Below are 22,586 nucleotides of genomic sequence, written 5' to 3' on the forward strand. Positions count from 1 at the left end.
CCTATGAAAATCAAGATGATGATCTAAAAGTTATTGATGTGTCACCTATTAAATCTTTGTTTTGCAATATGAATCTTGATGAAACTGAATATGATCTTCCTTTACCTAGAAGGCATTCTAAAAATTCGGAGTATTTACATCTTTATGATGAAATTGATGAAAGTGGGATTCAAAGAAATAAAAATCTAGATGTTGCTAAACCCACTATATTGGATTTCAAGGAATTTAATTATGAAAATTGCTCTTTAATTTATTGTATTTCCTTGTTGCAATCCGTGCTAAATTCTCCACATGCTTATAGTCAACATAAATCTTCACCAAGCATATTGTTGATGCCTTGATGCAATCTTATGAAGAAAAACTTGAGTTGAAAAGTTCTATCCCTAGAAAACTCTATGATGAGTGGGAACCAACTATTAAAATTAAAATTAAAGATCATGAGTTTTATGCTTTGTGTGATTTGGGTTCTAGTGTCTCCACTATTCCCAAGACTTTGTGTGATTTGCTAGATTTCAGTAATTTTGATGATTGCTCTCTAAACTTGCATCTTGTGGATTCTACTATTAAGAAACCTATGGGAAGGATTAATGATGTTCTTATTGTTGCAAATAGGAATTATGTGCCCGTAGATTTCATTGTTCTTGATATAGATTGCAATCCTTCTTGCCCTATTATTCTTGGTAGACCTTTCCTTAGAACGGTTGGTGCGATTATTGATATGAAGGAAGGGAATATTAGATTTCAATTTCCATTAAAAAATGGCATGTAACACTTCCCTAGAAAGAAAATAAAATTTCCATATGAAACTATCATGAGAGCCACTTATGGATTTCCTACCAAAGATGGCAATACCTAGATCTATCCTCGCTTTTATGCCTAGCTATGGGCGTTAAAAGATAGCGCTTGTTGGGAGGCAACCCAATTTTATTTTTATTCCTTTCTTTTTGCTCCTGCTTAGTAATAAATAAATTATTTAGCCTCTATTTTGGGTGTGTTTTTTGTGTTTAATTAGTGTTTGTGCCAAGTAGAACCGTTGGGAAGCCTTGGGGAAAGTCTTGTTAAACTTGCTGTAAAAAACAGAAACTTTAGCACTCACGAGAACTACTGTCATTTTTATTTGAAGAGTGCTATTTAGTTAATTATTTTTTCAGATCATTAATAGATAAATTCCTCACGTCCATAAATTTATTTTAGAATTTTCGGGGTTCCAGGTCTTGCGCTAGCTACAGATTACTACAGACTGTTCTGTTTTTGACAGATTCTGTTTTTCGTGTGTTGTTTGCTTATTTTGATGAATCTATGGTTAGTAAAATAATTTATAATCCATAGAGAAGTTGGAATACAGTAGTTTTAACACTAATATAAATAAAGAATGAGTTAATTACAGTACCTTGAAGTGGTATTTTGTTTTCTTTCGCTAACGGAGCTCACGAGTTTTCTACTTTAAGTTTTGTGTTGTGAAGTTTTCAAGTTTTGGTTGAATTCTTTTGATGGATTATGGAACAAGGAGTGGAAAGATACTAAGCTTGGGGATGCCCATGGAAACCCCAAGATAATCCAAGGACACCAAGAAGTCAAAGCTTGGGGATGCCCCGGAAGGCATCCCCTCTTTCGTCCACTTCCATCGGTAATTTACTTGGAGCTACATTTTTATTCACCAACATGATATGTGTTTTGCTTGGTGCATCTTGTATTATTTGTGTCTGTGTTTCTTAGTATGCCACAATCATCCTTCCTGTACACACCTTTTGAGAGAGCCATACATGAATTAAAATTGATAGAATACTCTATGTACCTCACTTATATCTTTTGAGTTAAGTAGTTTTGCTCTATGTGCTTCACTTATATCTTTTGAGCTAAGTAGTTTTGCTCTATGTGCTTCACTTATATCTTTTGAGAGTTATAATTTTGCTCTATGTGCTTCACTTAGATCTTTTAGAGCACGGTGGTGGATTTGTTTTAAAGAAACTATTGATCTCTCATGCTTCACTTAAATTATTTTGAGAGTCCCTTAATAGCATGGTAATTTGCTTAATAATAATATGCTTGGTATTAAAGATTTGTGAAACTTTCTTTTGAGTGTGTTGAATACTAAGAAAAGATTGAAACATGATAATTGTTTTGAGATATGGAGGTGAAAATATTAAAGTCATGCTAGTTCAGTAGTTGTGAATTTAAAGAATACTTGTGTTAAAGTTTGTGATTCCCGTAGCATGCACATATGGTGAACCGTTATGTAATGAAGTCGTAGCATGATTTATTTATTGATTGTATTCCTTATGAGTGGCGGTCGGGGACGAGCGATGGTCTTTTCCTACCAATCTATCCCCCTAGGAGCATGCGCGTAATACTTTGCTTTGATAACTTCTAGATTTTTGCAATAAGTATATGAGTTCTTTATGACTAATGTTGAGTCCATGGATCATACGCGCTCTCACCCTCCACCTTTGCTAGCCTCTCTAATACCGCGCAGCTTTCGCCGGTATCATACACCTACCATAAACCTTGCTCAAAACAGCCACCATACCTACCTATTCTGGCATTTCCATAGCCATTCCGAGATATATTGCTATGCAACTTTCCACCATCTAGTTCATCATGACACATTCATCATTGTCATATTGCCTAGCATGACCATGTAGTTGACATAGTATTTGTGGCAAAGCCACCGTTCACAATTTTTTTCATACTTGTCACTCTTGATTCATTGCATATCCCGTTACACCACCGGAGGCATCCATATAGTCATACTTTGTTTTAGAATTGAGTTGTAATCATTGAGTTGTAAATAAATAAAAGTGTGATGATCATCATTTAATAGAGCATTGTCCCAAAAAAAAGACAGAAAGGCCAGGGAAAAAAAGAAGGCCCAAAAAAGGGCAATGCTACTATCCTTTTACCACACTTGTGCTTCAAAGTAGCACCATGATCTTCATAGTAGAGAGTCTCTCATGTTATCACTTTCATATACTAGCGGGAATTTTACATTATAGAACTTGGCTTGTATATTCCAATGATGGGCTTCCTCAAATTGCCCTAGGTCTTCATGAACAAGCAAGTTGGATGCACACCCACTTAGTTTCTTTATGAGCTTTCATATACTTATAGCTCTAGTGCATTCGTTGCAAGGCAATCCCTACTCACTCACATTGATATCTATTGATGGGCATCTCCATAGCCCGTTGATACGCCTAGTTGATGTGAGACTATCTTCTCCTTTTTGTCTTATCCACAACCACCATTCTATTCCACCTATAGTGCTATATCCATGGCTCACGCTCATGTATTGCGTGAAGATTGAAAAAGTTTTGAAAAAGTTAGAGTATGAAGCAATTGCTTGGCTTGTCATCGGGGTTATGCATGATTTAAATACTTTGTGTGCTGAAGATAGAGCATAACCAGACTATATGATTTTGTAGGGATAACTTTCTTTGGCCATGTTATTTTGAGAAGACATAATTGCTTTGTTAGTATGCTTGAGGTATTATTATTTTTATGTCAATATAAACTTTTGTCTTGAATCTTTCGAATCTGAATATTCATATCACAATTAAGAAGATTTGCATTGAAATTATGCCAAATAGCACTCCGCATCAAAAATTCTCTTTTTATCATTTACCTACTCGAGGACGAGCAGGAATTATGCTTGGGGATGCTTGCTACGTCTTGAGCTTGCATTGGTTTTCCCCGAAGAGGAAGGGATGATGCAACAGAGTAGCGTAAGTATTTCCCTCAGTTTTTGAGAACCAAGGTATTAATCTAGTAGGAGGCAACGCTCAAGTCCCTCGTACCTGCACAAAATGATAGCTACTTGCAACCAACGCGATTAGGGGTTGTCAATCCCTTCAGGTCACTTACGAGAGTGAGATCTGATAGATATAATATTTTTGGTATTTTTGGTAGAAAGATGCAAAGTAAAAAGTAAAAGCAAAGTAAAAGGCAAAGCAAGATTAAAGTAATGGAGATTGATATGATGAGAATAGACCAGGGGGCCATAGGTTTCACTAGTGGCTTCTCTCAAGAGCATAAGTATTCTACGATGGGTGAACAAATTACTGTTGACCAATTGACAGAAATGAGCATAGTTATGAGAATATCTAGGCATGATCATGTATATAGGCATCACGTCCGTGACATGTAGACCGAAACGATTCTGCATCTACTACTATTACTCCACTCATCGACCGCTATCCAGCATGCATCTAGAATATTAAGTTAAAAACAGAGTAACGCCTTAAGCAAGATGACATGATGTAGAGAGATAAATTCATGCAATATGAAATAAACCCCATCTTGTTATCCTCGATGGCAACGATACAATACGTGCCTTGCTGCCCCTTCTGTCACTGGGAAAGGACACCGCAAGATCGAACCCAAAGCTAAGCACTTCCCCCATGGCAAGAACTACCAATCTAGTTGGCCAAACCAAATGGATAATTCGAAGATACTTGCAAAGATAACCAATCATACATAAAAGAATTCAGAGAAGATTCAAATATTATTCATAGATAGACTTGATCATAAACCCACAATTCATCGGCCTCAACAAACACACCGCAAAAATAAGATTACATCGAATAGATCTCCACAAGAGAGGGGGAGAACTTTGTATTGAGATTCAAAGAGAGAGAAGAAGCCATCTAGCTACTAACTATGGACCCGAAGGTCTGAGGTAAACTACTCACATTTCATCGGAGGGGCTAGGATGATGTAGAAGCCCTCTGTGATGACGGCCCTCTTCCGGCGGAGCTCCGGAACAGGCCCCAAGATGGGATCTCGTGGATACAGAAAGTTGCGGCGATGGAATTAGGTTTTTGGCTCCTGTTCTGATCGTTTGGCGGTACGTAGGTATATATAGGAGGAAGGAGTACATCGGTGCAGCACCGAGGGGCCCACGAGGCAGGGGGCACGCGCTAGGGGGGGCGCCCCCACCCTCGTGACCTCCTATTTGACTCGTTGGAGTAGGGTCCAAGTCTCCTGGATCACGTTCGGCGAGAAAATCACGTTCCCGAAGATTTTATTCCGTTTGATATTCTGTTTCTCCGAAACACTGAAATAGGCAAAAAATAGCAATTCTGGGGTGGGCCTCCGGTTAATAGGTTAGTCCCAAAAATAATATAAAAGTGGAAAATAAAGCCCAATATAGTCCAAAACAATAGATAATATAGCATGGAGAAATCAAAAAATATAGATACGTTGGAGACGTATCAGGTGTCCCCAAGCTTAATTCCTGCTCGTCCTCGAGTAGGTAAATGATAAAAAGAGAATTTTTGATGCGGAGTGCTACTTGGCATAGTTTCAGTGCAAATATTTTTAATTGTGATATGAATATTCAGATTAGAAAGATTCAAGACAAAATTTTATATTGACATAAAAATAATAATACTTCAAGCATACTAACAAAGCAATTATGTCTTCTCAAAACAACATGGCCAAAGAAAGTTATCCCTACAAAATCATATAGTCTGGCTATGCTCCATCTTCACCACACAAAGTATTTAAATCATGCACAACCCCGATGACAAGCCAAGCAATTGTTTCATAGTCTAACTTTTTCAAAACTTTTTTCAATCTTCACACAATACATGAGCGTGAGCCATGGATATAGCACTATAGGTGGAATAGAATGGTGGTTGTGGAGAAGACAAAAAGGAGGGGAAGATAGTCTCACATCAACTAGGTGTATCAACGGGCTATGGAGATGCCCATCAATAGATATCAATGTGAGTGAGTAGGGATTGCCATGTAACGGATGCACTAGAGCTATAAATGTATGAAAGCTCAAAATGAAACTAAGTGGGTGTGCATCCAACTTGCTTGCTCATGAAGACCTAGGGCAATTTTAGGAAGCCCATCGTTGGAATATACAAGCCAAGTTCTATAATGTAAAATTCCCACTAGTATATGAAAGTGATAACCTGAGAGACTCTCTACTATGAAGATCATGGTGCTACTTTGAAGCACAAGTGTGGTAAAAGGATAGTAGCATTGCTCCTTTTTATTTATTTTCTTTTTTTGGGGCCTTCCCTTTTTTGGCCTTTCTCTTTTTTTATTGGGACAATGCTCTATTAAATGATGATCATCACACTTCTATTTATTTACAACTCAATGATTACAACTCGATTCTAAAACAAAGTATGACTCTATATGGATGCCTCCGGAGGTGTACCGGGATATGCAATGAATCAAGAGTGACAAGTATGAAAAAATTATGAACGGTGGCTTTGCCACAAATATTATGTCAATTACATGATCATGCTAAGAAATATGACAATGATGAATGTGTCATGATGAACTAGATGGTGGAAAGTTGCATGTCTATATATCTCAGAATGGCTATGGAAATGCCATAATAGGTAGGTATGGTGGCTGTTTTGAGGAAGGTATATGGTAGGTGTAAGATACTGGAGAAAGGTGCGTGGTATTAGAGAGGCTAGCAAAGGTGGAAGGGTGAGAGTGCGTATGATCCATGGACTCAACATTAGTCATAAAGAACTCATATACTTATTGCAAAAATCTAGAAGTTATCAAAGCAAAGTATTACATGCATGCTCCTAGGGGAATAGATTGGTAGGAAAAGACCATCGCTCATTCCCGACCACCACTTATAAGGAAGACAATAAATAAAAAATCATGCTCCGACTTCATCACATAACGGTTCACCATACGTGCATGCTACGGGAATCACAAACTTTAACACAAGTATTATTTAAATTCACAACTACTCAACTAGCATGACTTTAATATTATCACCTCCATATCTCAAAACAATTATCATGCTTCAATCTTTTCTTAGTATTCAACACACTCAAAAGAAAGTTTCACAAATCTTGAATACCAAGCATATTATTATTAAGCAAATTACCATGCTATTAAGAGACTCTCAAAATAATTTAAGTGAAGCATGAGAGATCAATAGTTTCTTTAAAACAAATCCACCACCGTGCTCTAAAAGATCTAAGTGAAGCACATAGAGCAAAATTATAACGCTCAAAAGATATAAGTGAAGCACATAGAGCAAAACTACATAGCTCAAAAGATATAAGTGAAGCACATAGAGCAAAACTACTTACCTCAAAAGATATAAGTGAAGCACATAGAGCAAAACTACTTAGCTCAAAAGATATAAGTGAAGCACATAGAGTATTCTATCAAATTTTAATTCATGTATGGCTCTCTCAAAAGGTATGTACATCAAGGATGATTGTGGCATACTAAGACACAAAGACACAAATAATACAAGATGCTCCAAGCAAAACACATATCATGTTGGTGAATAAAAATATAGCTCCAAGTAAATTACCGATGGAAGTGGATGAAAGAGGGGATGCCTTCCGGGGCATCCCCAAGCTTTGACTTTTTCATGTCCTTGGATTATCTTGGGGGTGCCATGGGCATCCCCAAGCTTAGGCTCTTGCCACTCCTTGTTCCATGATCCATCAAAAGAATTCACCCAAAACTTGATAACTTCACAACACAAAACTCAAAATAGAAAACTCGTGAGCTCCGTTAGCGAAAGAAAACAAAAGACCACTTCAAGGTACTGTAATGAACTCATTATTTATTTATATTGGTGTTAAACCTACTGTATTCAAACTTCTCTATGGATTATAAACTATTTTACTAACCATAGATTCATCAAAATAAGCAAACAACACACGAAAAACAGAATCTGTCGAAAACAGAACAGTCTGTAGTAATCTGTAGCTAGCGCAAGATCTGGAACCCCAAAAATGCTAAAATAAACTGATGGAAGTGAGGAATTTATATATTAATCATCTGAAAAAAGAATTAACTAAATAGCACTCTTCAAATAAAAATTACAGCATTTCTCGTGAGTGCTAAATTTTCTGTTTTTTACAGCAAGTTCTACAAGACTTTCCCCAAGTCTTCCCAACGGTTCTACTTGGCACAAACACTAATTAAACACAAAAAACACAACCAAAACACAGGCTAAATAATTTATTTATTACTAAGCAGGAGCAAAAAGCAAGGAATAAAAATAAAATTGGGTTGCCTCCCAACAAGCGCTATCGTTTAACGCCCCTAGCTAGGCATAAAAGCGAGGATAGATCTAGGTATTGCCATCTTTGGTAGGCAATCCATAAGTGGCTCTCATGATAGTTTCATATGGCAATTTTATTTTCTTTCTAGGAAAGTGTTCCATGCCCTTTTTTAATGGAAATTGAAATCTAATATTCCCTTCCTTCCACTACTAGGAAAAGGGCTATAGATAGGATTGACACTAATGGCGCACCAGGGAAGTAGTGCGCCACTACTATATACTAATGGCGCACCAGTTGGTGATGCGCCATTAGTGTGGAAGACACTAACGGCGCACCAAACAAAAGGTTCGCCACTAGTGATAATTTTTTTTCATTTTTACATACATACTAATGGCGCACCGGACAAGGAGTGCGCCAGTACTGAATTTTTTTTATTCTTTTTTTTGCAAAACAACTAATGGCGCACCGTGTCACAGTGCGCCATTACTAGTTTAAAATAGTAATGGCGCACTACTACGTGGTGCGCCATTAGTATATATATATTTTTCACTAGTACACGACTATCTCGGTTACGGTTATCTCGCGGGGCAGGTAGTCCACAGATTATCTGGATGCGTAAGGTGCATGGATGACACAATGTATCGCCAGCTAGATAGAGATCCCAGGGTCTTCGGAAACCGTGTTCATGGGACATCGACGACCCCTCGCCGCCGACGATCAACCGCACCCTCCCCCGCTACACAAATTTGAACATATTTTAAAAAAAACATTACTGTTTTTATAAAAAATATTACTGTTATGATTTAAACAAGTTTGAACATATTTAAACACAAATAAATATCAAACAACATTTTAAATGCATAAAAATAAAAATTAGGGAGCCTGGGAATCGAACCCAGGACCTCCAATGTGTGTGCCGCGTGCTGACCAGTCGGGCTAGTGGGCGGGTTCTAATGTAGATTGGGTTAGATGGAATATAACCTGAGGGCTCGAATCGTAATAAAAAAACATTCTAATGGCGCACCACTGCTGGGTGGGCCATTAGTAAGCTTCCCCCACTCCACCTATTCCCCTCCTTCCCTTCCTCCCCACTCGACCTAATTTTCCCCAACCGTACGCCGCCGCCGCGCCTGCACGCCCCCTCCGTCCCCTCCGTCCCCTGCCGCCGCCGCCCCGACCCCCGCCCCCGCGCCCCCACGCCCCCACCACTACAGCTCCCCCGCGCCGCCGCCCCCACGCCCCCGCGCCCCCACCACTGCAGCTCCCCCGCGCCGCCGCCCCCACGCCCCCACGCCCCCCACCACTGTAGCTCCCCCGCGCCGCCGCCCACGCGCCCCGAGCCGGAGGAGGAGGACCAGGAGGACGACGTGGAGGAGGAGGAGACGACGACCGCCAGCTCAGCCAGGCCACGCGACGCCGCTGTCCGCGCGCTGCTCTGCCCTACCTCAGCTCAGCCAGGCCGGCGCCATGTACTCCGTCGACTGCAGGTGAGCCCCTCCCCTCCACTTCCTTCTTCTTCTTCTTCCTCTTTCCCTCAACCTCTGCTCTGAGTCTCGACCGCTGTGCAGGGCCCGTCCATCTCCGGCGAGCTCACCACACTGCGCGAGCTCAACGACCGCTGTGCAGGGCACCACCACGCAGGTGACAGTTAGGTACAGTTACAGAAAATGGCTTGTAAATAGGGTTAGGGTTTGGGAGTGGAGACCATGGCCATGGCTTGTAAATTGTTGTTGATTCTCAAGTAAATTTTTCCGTTAGGTACAATTAGGTACAGTTACAGAAAAATTCACATGGAAAGGTTGTGTCATGCATCACAGGATTTGTAGGAGTTCTTGGAGCCACAAAAATAACTTTAGAACCCAGAGAGGCCTCAAACCAGCATCATAGGCAATAAGATCAGGCAACATCTGTTCTTATTAGTTTAATAGAAGAGAGAGGGATGGAAAAATAGACAAGAAAGCAGAATATAGCCAAGACAAGTAGCATCTATTCTTAAGCAGAGTATAAGGATAGCATAGAAGAAATAGACAGGGTAGCACCCAACTGAACATCTGCTTCTACAGAACACTGCACTCCACTTACACATGGTATTTTTATGCAAATAAGAGACCACACCCACAAGCACTTGGGCTAGTATCATTAGCAGTGCTGCTGTAAGTATATATAACAGCAGCAACCTGTAACAACAAGTATAAGTAGCTATTACCCAAAGGGCAGCCAGACCAATGGGAATAGACAGAATTAAGTAACCAACTCCAGGAACTAGAGTAGCATATTCAATTAACTGAATCCAAACACCCTTTTTATCCTTCAGTTTATGTTGTACTATAGTCAAGAGGATCTGATTGTCTGTAGGTCTCATCTCACAGCCATTCTGAAGCACTCGAAACGCAATGTCTTGAAATATCCCACCACAATTTGTTTAAAAAAATGTTTGTTTGCACCTCATCTACTGCTTGCTTCATATTAAGCCTGAACCATCACACCTGCTTAGCATATGATGGGGTCCAAAATCTGTATAACAGCTTAATTTTTTTTGCATGGAAAGGTTCGCCCAAATTGCCATTAAGAGAAACCAGAGCTCGCTACAAAGTCTTGAATACTAATCTTTATAACTATGTGCTTTCTTTTCTATATTTTCTGACAGGTGGCACATATGTTTCTGATGCCATATTTGTTGGTTTTTTCTGGAGGGTGATGATGTCATGTCTCTACCGTAGATTAAAATAAATGGAAGTTTAAAAATATGAGAGAAGTTGTCTTGACTAATTACATGTTTATGTAAAAAAGAATAGCAGGGATATTTTACAACTCCTATGTGTCTAGTTGCTTGTTTTTACTGTAGTTGTGGCTTCTTTCTTCTTGTATCATAAAAATATCCCTGCTGCTGTATTTGTGATGATGTTGTACTTGTGATGATGCTACTTGTGATCTTCTGAAATGACCCATTGGAGACTTCATTACGCGGGGATAATGATTTTGCAGGTACCCCGAGAGGCCCTTGAGTTTGCCGGAATGTCGATTAACTTCCATTCCGGCAAATTCGAGAACTCCATATGTCCTATTTTTAGCAAAGGTCATGCTCAAATTTTCCGTGAATTTTAGCATGACTTTGCTAAAAATAGGACATATGGGGTACTTGCGACTAATGCATGTTATCATGCATGTTTTATGATCTGTTGTAAGGGTACTAATTGGTCTCTTCTACTGCTTATCAGAGATGGCGGGAAGCAGCCACAGCTGCTCTGCGACACTGCAGTACGAGTTGGATGCTTCCGAGTTCTTCACTATCATACATGGGACTTCAGTATCATCCATGACGCAGGTATATAAAATGAGAAATCTCCCCTTCACCCATCTCATTATGATATCTGTTGTTTGCTACATCACTCATTGTCCCAAACTGCAGAGGCTGCTTGACAGTTTCATGAACATGCTGATGGGTGAAGATCCGCCAAATAATGTGAAGCTGCGACAGGCCGGCAGTGGGTTTCGCAGGCAGTGGGATGTGGAGTTGGTGATCAAGGAGGGCCACATGTACTTGTCTCATGGGTGGGAGAAGTTCTACCGTGCCTACGACCTGCGGCTGGGGTACTTCCTTCTCTTCAGGCACGACGACGACGCCACCATGCTCATCGTGAAGGTGTTCAACGTGACTATGTGTTGCATGTGTTACGCTAACGATGATGATGCCGATACGTTCTGCCTCTTCTTATTCCTCTACATTTGGCTTTGTCTCACATCGATTGTTAGCGGTCATTGTTGCATTTGGACAGGTAATGGGAGCAGCAGCAGCAACACTGGCTACAGCCAAAGCAGCAGCGACTATGGCTGTAGCGAAAGCAGCAGCGATTCTGGCAGTAGCGAAAGCAGCAGCGATTCTGGTAGTAGCATAGACAACAAGAAGGATGATCTGGATTGGAGTGCGGGAGAAGAGGAGCAGAGTGGGGATGAGGAGCTGCAGGATGATGATGGGCATCAGGCTGAGGATGACCTAGCGCTGGTGGTGGCTGACCAAGGGCAAGAGATGGTGGTGGCTGACCATGGGCAAGATATGGTGGTGGCTGACCATGGGCAAGAGATGGAGGTGGCTGAGGATGACCTAGCGATGGCCGTGCCTGAAGGTGGCCTCGCGATGGTGGTGGTGCCTGACAATGACCACGCACCGGTGGTGGCGCCGGCGATCCCACAGCTGGGCGACATGACCACGCCAATTGAGATAGAAGACTACATCCCACTGCCTCCACCGCCTCGCCGCTGTTGGCACATCAGGCTGAGGAAGGAGAAGGAGAAGAACAATGCATGAGAACTGAACTTTGTCAGGTATGTCAGTTTACATTATAAGCTTATAGTCTTCTTCTTATTCTTCTTCTTTTCCAAAATTCTTCTTATTCTTCTTCTAGTGTTCTTCTTCTTCTTCTAGTATTCTTCTAGTCTTCTTCTTTTTCTTCTTCTAACTTCTTGTTTATCATTTTGCAGATTTGATTTAATTCACGGAAGCTTGCATGGATGGAGTGCTTCTTTTCCATTTGTGTTTTAATTTTGCATCAATGTGAAACTTTTGTGAATTGATGGATAACGGTGTTGGATGAACAATGTGAAACTTTTGTAATATGTAACGATGGAACTATGTGTTGGCTATGTATGTATATATGATGGAACTTGTGTGTTGGCTATGTATGTACATATGATGGAACTTGTGTGTTGGCTATGATTGTTATATGGATGCTTGTTGTATATATATGTGTTGGATATCTCATAGGTGAAATAGTGACCTGAGATTAAGAAAAAAAAATTAAAAAAATTGTTACTAATGGTGCACTACCATGTGGTGCGCCATTAGTATAGCAGACACTAGTGGCGCGCCGTGGGCAAAACTAATGGCGCACTGCCTGGTGCGCCATTAGCATACCAGATACTAATGGCGCACCAGTGGTGCGCCATTAGTAAAAAATTCTAGTGGCGTGATACTAATGGCGCACCGGTGGTGCGCCATTAGTAGGCAAAACCGGTGCACCATTAGTAGGCCTTTTCCTAGTAGTGTTCATATCAATAATCGCACCAACCGTTCTAAGGAAAGGTCTACCAAGAATAATAGGGCAAGAAGGATTGCAATCTATATCAAGAACAATGAAATCTATAGGCACATAATTCCTATTTTCAACAATAAGAACATCATTAATCCTTCCCATAGGTTTCTTAATAGTGGAATCCGCAAGATTCAAGTTTAGAGAGCAATCATCAAAATTACGGAAATCTAGCAAATCACACAAAGTCTTGGGAATAGTAGAGACACTAGCACCCAAATCACACAAAGCATAAAACTCATAATCTTTAATTTTAATTTTAATAGTTGGTTCCCAATCATCATAGAGTTTTCTAGGGATAGAAACTTTCAACTCAAGTTTTTCTTCATAAGATTGCATCAAGGCATCAACAATATGTTTGGTGAAGGCTTTATTTTGACTATAAGCATGTGGAGAATTTAGCACAGATTGCAACAAGGAAATACAATCATAGATTTTTATTTCTTTCAATCCCACTTTCATCAATTTCATCATTAAGATCTAAATACTCTGAATTTTTAGAACGCCTTCTAGGTAAAGGAAGATCATATTTAGTTTTATCAAGATTCATATTGCAAAATAAAGATTTAATAGGAGACAGATCAATAAGTTTTAGATCATCATCTTGATTTTCATAGGTATTAGAAGAACACGCTTTAATAAAGGCATCTTTGGAAGCACGCACCCTAGCGGTTCTTTCCTTGCACTCATCAATGGAAATTCTCATGGCTTTGAGATACTCATTGATATCATGCTTAGGAGGAATAGATCTAAGCTTTAAATAATCAACCTCAATAGAAATTCTATCAACGTTCCTAGCCAAATCATCAACTTTAAGCAATTTCTCTTCAAGCAAAGCATTAAAATTCTTTTGTGAATTCATAAACTCTTTAACACTAGTCTCAAATTCAGAGGGCATCTTATTATAATTTCCATAAGAGTTGTTGTAGGGATTCCCATAATTATTAGAAGGATTACTAGGATATGGCCTAGGATTAAAATTCCCTCTATAAGCGTTGTTACCAAAATTATTCCTACCAACAAAATTCACATCCATAGATTCATTGTTATTCTCAATGAAAGTAGACAAAGGCATATCATTAGGATCAGAAGAAACACTCTTAGTAGAAAATAATTTCATAAGTTCATCCATCTTTCCACTCAACACATTGATTTCTTCTATCGCATGCACTTTTTTATTAGAAGATCTTTCAGTATGCCATTGAGAATAATTAACCATAATATTATCTAGGAGTTTAGTAGCATATCCTAAAGTGATTTCCATAAAAGTGCCTCCCGCGGCCGAATCTAAAAGATTTCTAGAAGCAAAATTCAATCCGGCATAAATTTTTTGTGTAATCATCCACAAATTCAAACCATGAGTAGGGCAATTACGTATCATTAATTTCATTCTCTCCCAAGCTTGTGCAACATGTTCATGATCAAGTTGTTTAAAGTTCATAATATCGTTTCTAAGAGAGATGATCTTAGCGGGAGGAAAATACTTAGAGATAAAAGCATCTTTGCACTTGTTCCATGAATCAATACTATTTTTAGGCAAAGACGAAAACCAAGCTTTAGCACGATCTCTAAGCGAAAAAGGAAATAGCTTCAATTTAATGACATCATTATTGACATCTTTTTTCTTTTGCATATCACATAAATCAACGAAGCTATTCAGATGAGTAGCGGCATCTTCACTAGGAAGGCTGGCGAATTGATCTTTCATAACAAGATTCAAAAAAGCAGTATTAATTTCACAAGATTCAGCATCAGTAAGAGGAGCAATCGGAGTGCTAAGGAAATCATTATTATTGGTATTGGTGAAGTCACACAATTTGGTAGTATCTTGAGCCATCGCGACAAACAAGCAATCTAACACACGAGCAAACAAAAAGCAAGAGGGCAAAAGAGGCAAATAGAGAGGGGGGATAGAGAGAGAGAGAGGGCGAATAAAACGGCAAGGGTGAAGTGGGGGAGAGGAAAACGAGAGGCAAATGGCAAATAATGTAATGCGAGAGATAGGGATTGTGATGGGTACTTGGTATGTTAACTTTTTGCATAGACTCCCCGGCAACGGCGCCAGACATCCTTCTTGCTACATCTTGAGCTTGCGTTGGTTTTCCCCAAAGAGGAAGGGATGATGCAGCAGAGTAGCTTAAGTATTTCCCTCAGTTTTTGAGAACCAAGGTATCAATCTAGTAGGAGGCCACGCTCAAGTCCCTCGTACCTGCACAAAACGATTGCTACTCGCAACCAACGCGATTAGGGGTTGTCAATCCCTTCACGGTCACTTACGAGAGTGAGATCTGATAGATATAATATTTTTGGTATTTTTGGTATAAAGATGCAAAGTAAAAAAGTAAAAGGCAAAGTAAAAGGCAAAGCAAGGCAAAGCAAGGCGCGCGCGGGCGAACATCTGCCAACCGCGAGCCAGGGCTATGTTGCCCGTGGCGGAAGTCGAGACTGCAACCCAAGAGGCCTTGCTGCAGCAACCTTCCGCCTGCAGCCAGAGTCTGCTTGGACGAGAGGCCGGCAGCTCGTCGGCGAATAAGTGCAGAAGTTGGAGCCAGTTGCCGGCTGGATTCTCCGACCAGCCGACAAACTCCGGCGACACCTCCACCTTGTGGAAACGCGGACGGGGGGGCACCAAAGCACGCCACCCCTCGTCAAAATGGATCGCCATGGCTGGGACGACCCCATCCGTGTGCCGTGGCGCCGCCCTAACAGTGGGCCGCGACAGGGGACGTGGCGTGCTTGCGCAGACGACCACGTCCGCGCTTGGGCGCCGACGAGCCGGGCCCCTCGTGAGGGTTCTTCCCCTTCTCAACGGCAGAGAACTTCCTTCGTGGCGCCATTGGTGGCACATCGAGCAATGGAGCGAGGAAGAAGACGGGGGCAAGGCAGGAAGAGATGGGCAACGGGGGCTCCGCCCCCTCCCCATTTATAGCAAGAGAAGGCCAACCGGCACCTCCAACGATCGCATGTAATGATGGTTTTCCTTGCATGTCGCAGGGACTTGTCAAGTCGTGCAGTTGCTGAGTCAGTGTGGGGAAGTGGAGACGCCCACGTCCAATCAACCACCACGCGTTAACCGAGGCCGTAGGCTTTTGGGGCACGTGGTGCTCCGCACTTGGCCCTTGGCTTCGCCGTGAAGCCAAGCCCAAGCGCGCCTTGGGCCCGGGGGCTACTGTCGGCGTCCTGGGAACGGGGGTCCCCAGGCTTGCCTGCCTGTGGCCCGCGGTGTGGCTAAGCTAGGAGGTCGTATGATCCATCTTCATCAACAAGTCATCCAAGACCCTCGCGAGGGGCCAAGCCTCGCGAGGCAGATGACACAAGACCTCCTCCAGAGCGGCCTAGTCGAACAGGCTCATGAGGAGCGGAGATGTCAAGGCGAGGCAAACCTCACATGGCTCTTGTGACGTGAGCCATGACGATCGACACCAGGCGGGCGCCAGCGGGCACAGCGTCCTTATTTCCCCTTTGGTGCTAAGGAAACCAGCGCAGGCGAGGAGTACCGAGGCCTCAAGCAAAGGTTGCCATTTTGGTGCAACAAGACCAAGAGCAGAAGGACAGCAAGATGGAGGTCGTCGTGGAGCCCAATACGGCGTCACCACCAGAGCCTTTCGCAGGCGGAGACCACCTTTTGTTAGGATGGATTGTATTAGCTTCCCCCCTTCAAATTAGCCCGCCGTTGTTGGCTCCCATCCTGCTCAGTATTTGGGAAGAGGACCAGGGCCTATATAAGTAGGACTAGCCACCACCATAGGCAAAGGGGGGACATCATAGATCACTCTCACCCACACAATTTAGCCTAGCACGAGGACACCTCAACCTCAGGAGGCTGTTCTTCCCATTGTATTGTCCATCATCAGCCCAAGAGGCAATCCACCACCATCACACTAGAGTAGGATATTACACCACAGCGGTGGCCCAAACCAGTATAAATCTTGTGTCTTTCTTTGTTGCAAGTGCGTCGAGTTCGCCCGCGAGATCTTAGTGAGCTACGGTGTAGATCGGTGGGAGGAAAAGACTTCACGTGCACCCCAGTGTTCGAACCATAAGGGTTTGCCGGAACCCCACATCGGACAGTTGTCCCCTTTCAAATTGGCCGTTGTTGGCTCCCTTCTCGCTCAATATTTGGGGAGAGGACTAGGGCCTCTATAAATAGGACTAGCCACCACTATAGAGAGGGATATATCATCTTGGACCGGATCCTCACACACACAAGTTCACCAAGCACAAGAATACCTCAACCTCAGGAGGCTGTTCTTCCCCTTGTACTGTTCATCCTCAGCCCAAGAGGTAATCCCCCACCACCACACTGGAGTAGGGTATTACACCACAACGGTGGCCCAAACCAGTATAAAATCTTGTGTCCTCTGTGTTGCGAGTTCGTCGAGTTAGTTTGTATGATCTTAGTCGAGCTAGGACACGGATCGGTAGGGGGAAATCTTCACGCGCACCCCAGTGTTCAAACCTTAAGGGTTTTGTCGGAACTCATGATCCGGCATTTGGCGCGCTAGGTAGGGGTGCGCCGAAGCATGAAGCATCCCTTCCGTCACTCCGTGTCGCATCGCTTCATCGTCTCCATGGCGGACGCATGTCATGCCCGCGCTGAGCGCCGGGCTGCCCTCTCCACCCGGGTTGCTTAGACGGCCCCTGTCAACGAGCCACCCCATCGCTCTCCGTTGCCTGCCGCCAACGCCGCCACCGACCTAGCGGGGAACGAGCAGCAAGCATCTTCGCTGCACCCCTCGGTGCGACAGGATGGCCGCACCGCCACTCCATCGTTGACTCCCACTGGTTTGTTGTCTCATGCACGTCGCGTTCCCACGGACGCACGGGCCGTGCTCCCCATGGTGCACGAGCTCCTGCGCTACCGCCCAGTCGACGATCTCTACGAGGACTGGCTTGACTGCATCGCCGAGCTTGTCCGCGCCGCAGGGGGCTCCCCTGCGCTGTCCCACTCTCTGCCTCGCCCTCCGCCAGCCATGGGCGACGCAGCTCATGAAGCACCTCCACCACCTCTGCACCAAGACGGCTCCCTAGCGCCAAGGCACGCGGCTCCACGGCGCGACCCACCGCGTCCGGCGCCTGTGTGTGAAGAAAGAAGCTGTCAAGAAGTCCCTCGACCGCAAGCGAACGCTCCGCCACTCCTCGCACCGCCGCGCAAGGATCGTTTGCTACAGCAAGGCCCCGCGCCGCTTGCCGTAGCGGCACGTGGGCGCCAAGACCGAGCTCTATCTCCAAGGCGGGCCCCGGTGACCATAGCCGGCTGCCGCGCGTTCGCTCCTGAGATGCGTAGCGTCGCCTGGCCGGGCAAGTTCAAGCCAAATCTGCCTCCTTGCTACGACAGCATCCCTGCACCCGTGGAGTTTCTGCAGCTCTACGAGCTGAGCATCGAGGCGGCCAACGGCGATGAGAAAGTCATGGCGAACTAGTTTCCCATGGCTCTCAAGGATGGCCCCCGCTCTTTGGCTCCTGAACCTGCCTCTAGGCCCGATTTCCTCCTAGGACGAGATGCGCAACCGCTTCATCGCCAACTTCTAGGGCACTCATGAACGCCCCCCGGTCGCGGGTGACCTGCCCCGCATCAAGCAACAACCAGGAGAGACCCTGCAGAAGTACATCCAGCGCTTTAAAAGCGCGCGAATCAAAATCCCCAAGGTGACCGACGAGGCCATCATCTCAGCGTTCTCCGACGGCGTCCGCGATGTCAAGATGAAGGAGGAGCTCGCCATCCATGAGGAGTTGTGCACGACCTGGGAGCTGTTCAACATCGCGACCAAGTGTGCAAGAGCTGAGGAGGGGTGCCTCTCCCTCCTCGAGCTCCCTGTTGCGGACCCAGAGAAGAAGAAAGCCAAGGCCAAAGACGTGAAGCGCAAGGGAGTTGCCGTGCTCGCGGTGGAACCAGACACCAAGCGCGGCAGAGACCAGCCCGAGTCATCCAAGAGCAGCCGACCGTTCTGCACCTTCCATAACCTGCATACCCACAACACCAGCGACTGTCAGGAGATGAGAGCCATTCGAGAAAGACGCTTCGGTCAATGCCCCGAGCGCAGCGACCGGGGCTACGACCGAGGAGGAGGACGTGGTGGCGGATGCTAGGACAACCATGGCCCGCGTCAGGAGTGCCACGACCGGCCTCGTGAGGACCGCTAGTAGGATCCGTCTTGCGAGGGCGCCTGGAGGGACCAGCCTCGCGAGGCTCGTCCTCTAGGCAACGCTGGCCTTCCTCCACTACTGCCACCACCCAGAAGGAATGATGACCACCATCAAGACGAGGGGGGCTCGGGGCTTCCAGGAGCCACGCGCTATCACCTGCATCTTGGGGGAGCTCAAGCCCCAGCCTCGCAGTGTATCTTCAAACAGTTTGCTCGTGAAGTGAATGCAGTTCTCCCCAAGCTCGAGGCCACATGCCCGCTTAGATAGTCCAGGTGCCCCATCACGTTCAGTTCGGCAGATCAGCTCAAGTGAGCAGCTACTGTAGGCGTCCTCCCAATGCTTTGTTCACTAGTCATCAGCAATGTGCAAGTTACCAAGACCCTTATCGACGGCGGTGCAGGGCTCAATGTCCTGTCCGTCGACACATTCGACAACCTCTAAGTGCCATATGACCAGCTTCAGCCTACCAAGCCTTTCTCAGGAGTGACCGACGGCTCTACTACCCCAATCGGGCAGATCCGCCTCCCCGTTACCTTCGGAGAACGCAACAACTACCGCACCAAACTCATCAACTTCGACGTCGCCTACATCCACTTGACATACAACGCCATCCTTGGGTACCCAGCCCTGGCCAAGCTCATGTCGGTGACCCACCACAGCTACAATGTCCTCAAGATGCCGGGAAGCGGCGGAATCATCACAGTCCCGTGCAAGGAAAGAGACGCGGTGTGCTCCCTTGAGCGTGCTTTCCAAGATGCAGTAATCGACGACCCCGACAGCCAGGGTGAGCGCCCTCCTAAGGCCACCCCAAGAAGAAGAAGCAGATGTGCCATGTAGGGCCTCAGGCAAGAGGCTCCTCGTCGGGATCGGCGCCCGCGCCTCGGGCGCCTCCCTCCATCGCATTAGAAAGTGTGCCAGCGCCCCTCTCGGGCAGGGCTCGGGGGCTCTCTTCTGGAGGGCCTTAGACTTTGCCAGCATCCATGGGAGGCGCTCGGGCACCACTTGGAGGCGTGCTTCGCGGCATGTTTCCCATAGGAGAACACGGGGCAAGGAGTGCCCACCGTTCAGGAGCTCATCACCGAGACCACTCAGGAATGGCAAGACACAAGGGCCATGCGCGGCGACCGCCGCTCACCAGGCGCAACTCCCCATCCAGGCGAGGATGCCGGGCTGCACGTCTGTATCGACGTCCCAGGGCTCAACCGGGCCGCCTCTCAGGATCTTTTCTGGCCTTTGCGGGTGGGACACTGTGAGGGCCCACCTCACAGCTACATTTGCATGCCTTTTGGCCTGCGGAGCGTGGCGACCGCCTATCAGCGCAACCTGCGGAGCATCTTGGCGGCTCAGGAGGCCAGGCACCATGCTGTGCTCACGAAGATGAAGACGGTCCTCAAGGAACCCCCTGGACCCCTAGAGCCTCCCGAGGCTCAAGGCCTCGGCAGCTCATGAGGAGCAACCCCTTCGCCGCACGCCTTCAGCTGCCACAACTCTCCTTCATCAACAGAACCAGGTGACATTTTCCAAGATCATTCAGCTGGGAGCGCCCCCAGGGCTGCATCATTCCTAGGCCGCATGGGTCCGTCCCTGTGGCATGTATCTTTCCTTTTATGTCTTTATCTTACCTTGTTGGGGGCGCCCGTCGGGCTGCATCATCCCCTAGCCACTCGGGTAAGACCCAGTGGCATGCATCTTCCCTGCATTAACCTAAGCTAGGTTGCTTTCCATGCTTAATCTATCTATGACTATCACATGCTTGATTGTCACCCACCATGGGAGCCGCGTGCTGGCCGTCTTTCTTCAGGACCCTTCGCATTGTCTAACCATCTCACAGGACCAAGACAGCAAACAAGAACCAAGACTAGGCGCAACCTGCCTTGAGGTAGGGGCTCGTGAGTCCCGCGCTGGCTCATGAGTGTCCACACACACCTCGTCTAGCACAGTCATGCAAGCCATGTGTCAAGGTGGGGCTATACACGCCCCCGGGGCTCTCCGCAGTAGGGAGTTCCCTCTTACTTGCCAGAAGCAAACCGGCAATCACCACAGCGACCGATGCCCTTCCTCGCGCTAACTTGCAGGAACTTCCTAAGGGCCGCCGCAGGCGGCACCGCAGACTCTCCCTCTTCTCTCATGCGATTAGCTTGCGTGTTAAAAGGGTGGCTCCTGAGCATCGCGCCTCAGGAGCTCTTACTGGCTCTCTAGCCCTCCCCCCTGGCCTTGACCATGGCACGCGACCTAGCATACTAGCGGCGGCTGAGCTCGCTCGAGGGCCAGGACCAGAGGATGCAGAGCACCAAGAAGAACATGGAGGGGAGGGGAGACCCGCATGGGCCTGACCTAGCTACACTATGGTGACCGACGTGCGAGTCCGACACGACTCGAGGAGCTGACCCCGGACTACCAAAATAAGTTCTCGCTCTGGATCCACCAGTCGCTACGGCACGAGACCCTCGCTCACTCCCTTCGCTGCCCTACTGTGGCAACGTTTTCTTCCTTTCCCATCCTAAGAGAGCTGCTTGTGCGCTAAAGGGGACCTCTTGAGCATCGTGCCTCAGGAGCTCTTACTGGACCTTGGGCCGCTCACCTCCTGGCCTTGACCACGGCATACGACCTGGCATACCAGCGACGGCTGCAGCCTGCCTGGGACCAGGACCTGTCAGCGTAGAGCACCAAGATGCCGTGGGATTGGAAAGTGGAGGCCGAGCCTCGGAAGGATATGCGCACACAAATCTTCATAATGAGGGCTATATTGACAAAAAGCAGTAGAGACGCTTTACACGCCCCCAAGGGGTTCATTTCTTGTTTCCTCGTAGGGAACAAAAGGGAAAGAATTCCTAGGAGTTCTATCTACACGCACTAGATGTCGTCGACGCCATCATCAATAGTGGGCCATGTGAGGCCAGCGCCAACCCCATCCAGATCAGCGGCGACGGTGGCTGGACGCCGCAGCCCTGCTCTGAGCTCGGCGGGAGCTCGGGGGTACGTAGCTGTCATCGCTCGTCTCCGGAGACTCCATGAGCTTAGGAGAGTCGCTGGACCACCAGGAGTCGCCGGTGTCGCTGCAGGAGCTGCAGGCGAGGCCTGTGGTGGGCCCAGCTGTAACGCCCTCGATGCGGCTATATCTCCCACGTGTCGAAGCACGACTTAGAGGCATAACCTGTGATGGCCTGGCTTATTAGGGATGATAGACTACTCATATCAATAAGGAATTCCTTCTTTTCCGGGAGCCCATTCGGACAGAACTCCAAAGTTAAGCGTGCTCAGCTTGGAGTAGTGTCAGGATGGGTGACCGACCGGGAAGTTGCTCCCGGGTGCGCATGAGTGAGGACAAAGTGCGCAGAAAAAGACT

Source organism: Triticum aestivum, chromosome 7A (assembly GCF_018294505.1).
Source record: "Triticum aestivum cultivar Chinese Spring chromosome 7A, IWGSC CS RefSeq v2.1, whole genome shotgun sequence".
NCBI classification, from domain to species: Eukaryota; Viridiplantae; Streptophyta; class Magnoliopsida; order Poales; family Poaceae; genus Triticum; species Triticum aestivum.